Source organism: Lolium rigidum, chromosome 7 (assembly GCF_022539505.1).
Source record: "Lolium rigidum isolate FL_2022 chromosome 7, APGP_CSIRO_Lrig_0.1, whole genome shotgun sequence".
Taxonomy (NCBI): Eukaryota; Viridiplantae; Streptophyta; class Magnoliopsida; order Poales; family Poaceae; genus Lolium; species Lolium rigidum.
The window spans coordinates 163557872-163564917 of NC_061514.1; positions in this window are offsets into that span (position 1 = coordinate 163557872).

Sequence of the window (7046 nt, forward strand, 5' to 3'; positions counted from 1 at the left end):
AAGGGAGAGAAGGATTAAGTCCAAGAAATATACCCGCCATTTCTGAGCTTGCCTCAATCATTAATTCAAGAAGGGAGTTTTCTCGAGAAGCAGCTTTCGCGGCTTCATCTAAGGCGTTTTCCTTAGCAGCTATGGCATCGCGAGCGTGTTGAAGTGCCATTTTCTCTCTCTCAGATGATTTTCGAGATTGTTCCATTATCATAAGTGATTGTTTCTTCAAAGACTGGAGCTGCTGGTGAAGTTCTTCCAAATCCTCTGCTGAATTGGTACTCGAAGAATTTTCAACACGTTCGACAGCCACATGAATTTTCTTCGAAGGGGACAACGCAGGTAACGCATCAGAAGGACGAGGAGTTGCAGAATAGTTGTCAAAAATCAACTGGAAAAAAAGGCGCGACATCAATCATCAAGCAAAGATAGACCTCCGTTGATTCTCAAAGTATGTACATTACTATTACAAAATAAGGGTCCCTAATGGACTATTGAAGCAGCTGTCGCTAAAACTAACTGGGGCGACAGCGTCAAAAGATAGAAAAAACTAAAAGAGAGGACAGGGTGGTCTACTAGACCTCCGGCTTGGACGAACTAGGCGCAGGAGTAGGCGTGATTCCAAGATAAGCGAGGATCTTCTTTGTGTTAGGCTTCGCAGCCCTGATCAGTGATCGCCACTTCGTAGTCTCCATCTCCTGTGTGTCGCCAACCTTGGTCCAGTCGAGGTTTTGCTGGCTGTCGGCAACAAGGGCGACGGTGCTTTCAACAGCGACCTTCATATTGTCCTGGCGCACCTTCAGCCCAAGATCTTCTGGCGGATTAAAGCACTTGGCAAGAGCAAGGCAAGTTGCGGGTTCTTCTTTCTTCGGGAAGAAGTAGGGGAAGAGTCGCGACAGCCCCGCTTTAGCTTGATCAATGCCCTCGCGTGCTTCTGTTCCATGAAACTCAAGGAACGAAAGGGCGTCAAGAAGAGGATCATTGTCGGGATCTTCAAGTTCAAATTCTTGAGATGTTTTACCTGTCAAGATAAAAACCTATTGATCAACAAACGAGTGAAGGAAAGAAAGTCAAAAAGGATGCACAGTGGTTCAGATACTTACTGACAAAGCGACGGTTTTGTGACCTTAGGCGTTTAATAACCGCTTCCTCGCGAGCAGACTGTGCGGTTATATGCTCGCTCAGCGAAGTTTCGGCATCGTGAAGCCTCTTCCTAAGATCTTCGACACCAGCAGCATCGGCCTTGGCCTTGTCAGCCTCTGCTCTAGCTTGAATAGCATCTGATTCGGCCTTCTTACGAGCCTCTTCACTTTGCTCTAATTTTTGAGCAAGTGTATTGGCACGCTCGTTGACCTCCGCCAGTTTTTCTGCCAAGAAAGTTAAATTTAGTGCAAAACATCGACAACAAAGGAGCAAGAAGGCAAGGGCAAAAAGAAGCAGCATGGCATTACCTTCAGCTTTACTGGCATAGTCACGGTACCCAACAAAATTGGGCACCGAAACGGATGAATTCCTTAATCAAAGGCTGTTAAAAGAAAGAGAGAGAAAGAAAGCGTCGGTACGAAATAAAGGGTGATAGCACAAAATAAAGTACACAGAGAAAACATAGGAAGCATGTAAAAGTATTCAAGAACTTACATCATCAAGAAGAGGAGTCAAGGAGCCACCCAATTGTAGGGTAGGCTGTGTAATTGATTCAACTCTCGCCCTTTTTGGTGAAGGGACAAGAGGGCTTGCAGGAGGAGTAGGTGCGTCGGTGTTTTGTTGAGGAGGCGAAGATTCCTCTCCTTCAACGTGCACCTCAGAAACAACTAAAGTATGCAACTTACTCGTTCGAGCAGTCGCATCAAGAGTTGGCATTTCTTCCTCGTCATCACTACAATAAAATGACGACAAGATAAGAAACAAGATAGACAAAGATCTTCAAGTAGCAAAACAATAAGAAATAAAAAAATGACTTACGAACTGACGAGGGCTTCCAAGTATGGATCAAAAGCTGCCTTCCGACGTGAAGGAGCAATTTCTTCGGCTTTGGAAGTGCCGGAATCTTCGACATCGGTCCTCTTCCTTTTGTTCTTTGGAGATACAGCGGGAGGAGGAGAGTGTGCCGAGGTAGTATCCTCGGATTCAGCTTCCTTTTCGAAGATCCCGCAGATTTTCGAGAACCTCGCGGGTTCACTATCGGCGCCAGGAGCATCTTGGTTATCATCATCGATAACAGCTCGTTCGTCGACTTCCCCACCTTCAGGAAGGGGAGGAAGAGAGACAATATTTGGATGGTTCTGTATAAAGAAAAGAGGGATGTCAATAAAGCAGTTATGCAAGAGATGTCAAAATAAAATAGAGAGTCGATAAAAAGTTACCTTGGGGAGCGCATTGGCGGCGCTATATGGTTTTACCCGACAAGAGGATGGAACAGGATCCTTTTTGCTGAGGGAGGAAATTTTTCGGACAAGCTTTTCTAAGTCTTTGACCGATAAATCCACCGACAGGCGATCCACATCTTTATCGCCAGTATACTTCCAGAGAGGATTTTTGCGAGCCTGTAGAGGCTGCACTCTGATTCTAAGGAAATAGGCTGTGATTTGAATACCCGATAGTTCTTGGCCGCGGGTGTTTTGCAGCTCGCGGATGCGGGTCATCAGTGCTTCAGTCGCCGTTTTTTCTTCTTCGGTAGCTTCCGCATCCCAGGAACGGCGGCGGTGGATTTTCTCGGCACCGTCAAAAGGAGGAATATTGTCTTCAGCACATCCATGGTTTTCCTCATGGATGTACAGCCACTTCTTGCGCCATCCTTGAACTGAGTCAGGGAATTTGACGTCGAAATATTCGACATCGGGGCGAACACAGATAACAACGCCGCCTATATTATAAGCGACATTGGGAGAACCATTGCGGCGACAAAAGAAAATGCGCTTCCATAGCGCCCAGTTAGGCTGGATGCCAAGGAAGGCTTCGCAGAGGGTGATGAAAATGGAAATGTGAAGGATAGAATTGGGTGTGAGGTGATGAAGTTGCAGTCCATAAACGAAAAGCAACCCTCGAAAAAAACGGTGAATGGGGGCAGAGAGGCTACGGATGAGATGATCGACAAAACTAACCCGATACTCCATGGGAGGGGTTGGGTAGCTTTCTTCACTGGGGAAGCGAATCGCGTCCTGCTTCTTGCTGATCCCCAGTTTCTTCAGCATATTGATGTCTTGCGAGGAGATTTTGGATCTCTCCCACTCTGTGTTCGCTAGATCTTCAGTCGCCATCTTCGATTCAGGTGTGCTGTGCCTGGTGAGTCTACACGGAGGCATCAACAATGGCGCCGGAGCGAGGTGCGTGTATGGGTGAGCTCAAGACCTTTGCGGCGCAAGGGAGGATTTTTTGACAGAGGAGAACGGAGGAGCGGCGCGAGCGAAAGGATTAGAGGAGGAAGACGACGCCCTTATATAGAGATGCGGTGAACCGTCACGCCGTTGGATTGACAGATTACGCCACAGATGATATACACGTGGACAAGGGGTAAACGGTAAATTCACATAGACGAGAAAGTGCAGCAACTATAGTATTTCCGCCAGGAAAAGCAGAGGACGTGTGTCCCCCAATTGCACGACGTGTCAATATGATGCGGAGTTTGGGCCCACACGGCAGAGAGAGAGAACATCTCGTGATTTCCAGATACGTTGGTCGTGGCTGTCATCAGCAGTGATGTCACCGTGGTAAAAGAAAGTCTCGGCTATGAAGCTTGGGAAGAATGGCGACAACATAAGATTGTTTCGAGAGCTTTTGAACAAATACAAGTTTTTGCCCAAATGCTCGGGGGCTACTTTGGAAAAATGAAAAGGTTGAGAAAGTCAAAATAGAAATGGCGAGAGTCTATGATCAAATACAAGTTCTTAACTGTAGCCTCGGGGGCTACTCCCATCGGGAACGCTGTTCGCGTGCCCGATGAAATTATAAAAAAAGATAGCGACATAAGGGAGAGCTAGACGAGCACGAGCAGAGAGAGAGAGCAGAGAGAGAGAGAGAGAGAGAGAGAGAAATGTGCTATTCCAACAGCCGAAGATAGAGAGTGAGTATACTTCGAGTTATACAAATAACTCTACATATACTCCCATCGGGAAAGCAATATAAGTCATCCGTTGACTCAATAAAATGTGCTATTCCAACAGCCGAATAAGCACTCGACAATATATTCTCAGAGCGCCAAAGTTGCGAATAAATCTCTGAATGCCGCAAAATTTGCGAAGGTAAGACCCCGGATCCGTTACGTGCGGCGTGGCGCCGTCTCTGACGTCGGTTTGCTACTTTTTTCCGTATCAACAGATACGAAGAAAAATCCTAACGGACGCGTTAGGTACCCGGTAAAATATAACTGGGACTCGGCAGAATGGTAAGACCTTAAGCGGCACCTGTCGAAGTTTACACCAGTATCCCGAGATCATGTCCGGGGACGTGATCTTGAAGTAGGTTTTTGCGGATTGCCACTAGAGCAGTTAACTAGTACCCGATCCGTCAGATGAACTAGCCCCAATTACCATTATCCCTGTACAATATAGAAATTCATATGAGGAAATATAGAAAAGTGTAAAGTTGTCGAGTAAATATAAACAGTGGAGATTTTCCCTGATTCTGCGATTCAAGCAAAATCTCGGGGGCTACTGACATAGGCATCCCCAATGGGCCTGCCGAAGATAGTACCCGGGGTCTACTAAAGGCCCACTACCCGAAGAATAAGAAGACTCGGAAGCCCAAGATATTATTAAGGAAAGCTAGAGTTGTAATAGGAAGCATTATTTGTAATCTTGCGGGAGGAGTTAGAAACCTTCCCGGACTTTGTAACTTGTACAATACGAATCCCTCGGCTCCACCTCCTATATAAGGGGGAGTCGAGGGACAAAGAGATCATCGAATCTACTGTCAACATAACCCTAGTTTTATATTCGTCGAGTACTTTTCGGCTGAAACCTTCGAGATCTACTTGCCCTCTACATCTAACTAAACCCTAGTCTACAATCCGTAGGCATTGACAAGTTGATACCTTGTCAACTGGGTCATAGAAAAGGAGAGTATGTGTCCAGCAACGGTTAAAGGAAAGAAGAGATAATTTGTCCATCTACAGTGCCCCAATCAATTAGGAATGCTAAACTGTTCAAATTTTATATAGTGTATAATTAAGGGTACCCTCCCCCTATCAAAAATGGTAGAAACAAACCGCACGATATTGGGATACTGACATTGGCCACGGAGAATCACAGAATCACGAGTATTGGCAAATGTTAGTCTATTTGTCCGCTTCCGATGTCGACCTTTACACACACGAAGATTTATCAATATTTGTTGCTCATGTTTCACGACATCAAATATAACCCGGTTACCCTCAAAAAAAAAATATAACATGTGGCATGATGGTGGCGCTCATGGACACTCAGGTCTCTCATGCCTTGTCTTTGTTTAGCGCGAGAGTGCATCTAGAGTGTGAGGGCACAACGACTCTTCCATGTCCTCTTCAGCCAGATATTCTGGTATCTAGGAGGTGGACCATGTGGCAAGAAGGAGAAGGTGGAGAGAGATGTGTATGGTAGTGGAGGAGGAGTCCATGTGGCATTGTTAAGTGCCGAAGGAGCAGTTGAGCAACTCGATGAATATGAGGCCAAAATCGACATGGACCTCAACCTCCAACCTACTCCAAGGAATAAATTCTTCTGATACTGACCATTATGTCTATGCACTATGGTTTATATATCTAGACATAAGTAGTTCTTGATATTATGCTTGTTGTTAGTTCATATAGAAATGATCCGTTTTGTTATGTGTGCTTTGTTTGAATCAATGCTACTTAGGCTTTGACATGGTTCATTATTTGGTACTGATATATTATGCATGCATGTTTACATGTTTATTTGGTATTGACATAGTTGATTAAAAATTCATGTCTTGTGTTGTCTGTTTGGTCAAACAACTATTTTTGCTAGAGTTAGTGACCAATGACGACACTTTGAAACTATACAGATTAAATACATGTCTAGAAGTTATCATAACAATTGAGAAATGTCTAAAATTCCTTAACTCATGCAAATAATGTTGCGACAGTTTTACGTACTATATAAGGTTCATTATGTTCCCTAAGGTATTGGATCCTCTCTCTATTTCCCTTGTTCTTGACTTCTTCCATAAGGTTAAGTATGTCATGTGGTTTAATATAGGAGTCTACTTTGTGGCATGGGTACGAAAGGAAGATCCATCATAGGAAGATCGTTCAGAAGAAGCTTCCCACGCCCTCTCCCCCTGCGTTCTAGGAGTAACAACATGGAGTACCGAGAGTTTTGTTCCTGGTGTTAGTTTTCTAGTGGTGGCGAAAATGATCCCACAAATCCAACTTGGCTCGATTCTTTGTGTGATCTAAACTAAGGGTATAATAATTTCACTCTTTCCTTCATTCTTCACTTTTTGTCTAAATTTAGTTAGGTCATGTTGTTACTTTTTATCCTAATTATGTGTTGCATAAGTTTTCAAAACAAGAGTTTATTTTAGTTAAAAATGGGTAGAAATGGTACAGTTTACAGAGAAGTGTTGGCTGCTACATCCTCGATGCTACAGAGCTGGGTAGAAAATTACCATGAAAATGCCACAGCTGGGGATTCATGCATATACGAAAATTGCCATGAACTGCTGACTGATCTACTGAGACGGCAAAACAAGGACTGTAACAAGATTCGGGAAAATCACTTATTTCGAAATGAAGGGTGCGACCGCCGGCCTCTGCATCGAATAGATGCATGCAACCTTTATTACTTTTTGTCAAGATAGTAACCAAAGAACTGACAGAAAACATACGTCACAAAATTCGAAGCCGCCACACAACACGTAGAAACTCGGCAATGGACAAAAATTGTTTCAACCAGGCCTCTCAGTGACCGGAAAGACAACAAAATCACTCCACCAGCTAAGGATCGGGAAAATCGCATACCCTGAGACACCCTCTAGGCGAAATCAGAGCATACATCCGGACTAGCAGACTCTTAGCGAGCACCTCATGCACACGCTACAGAAGCCTTCACCGCCATCGA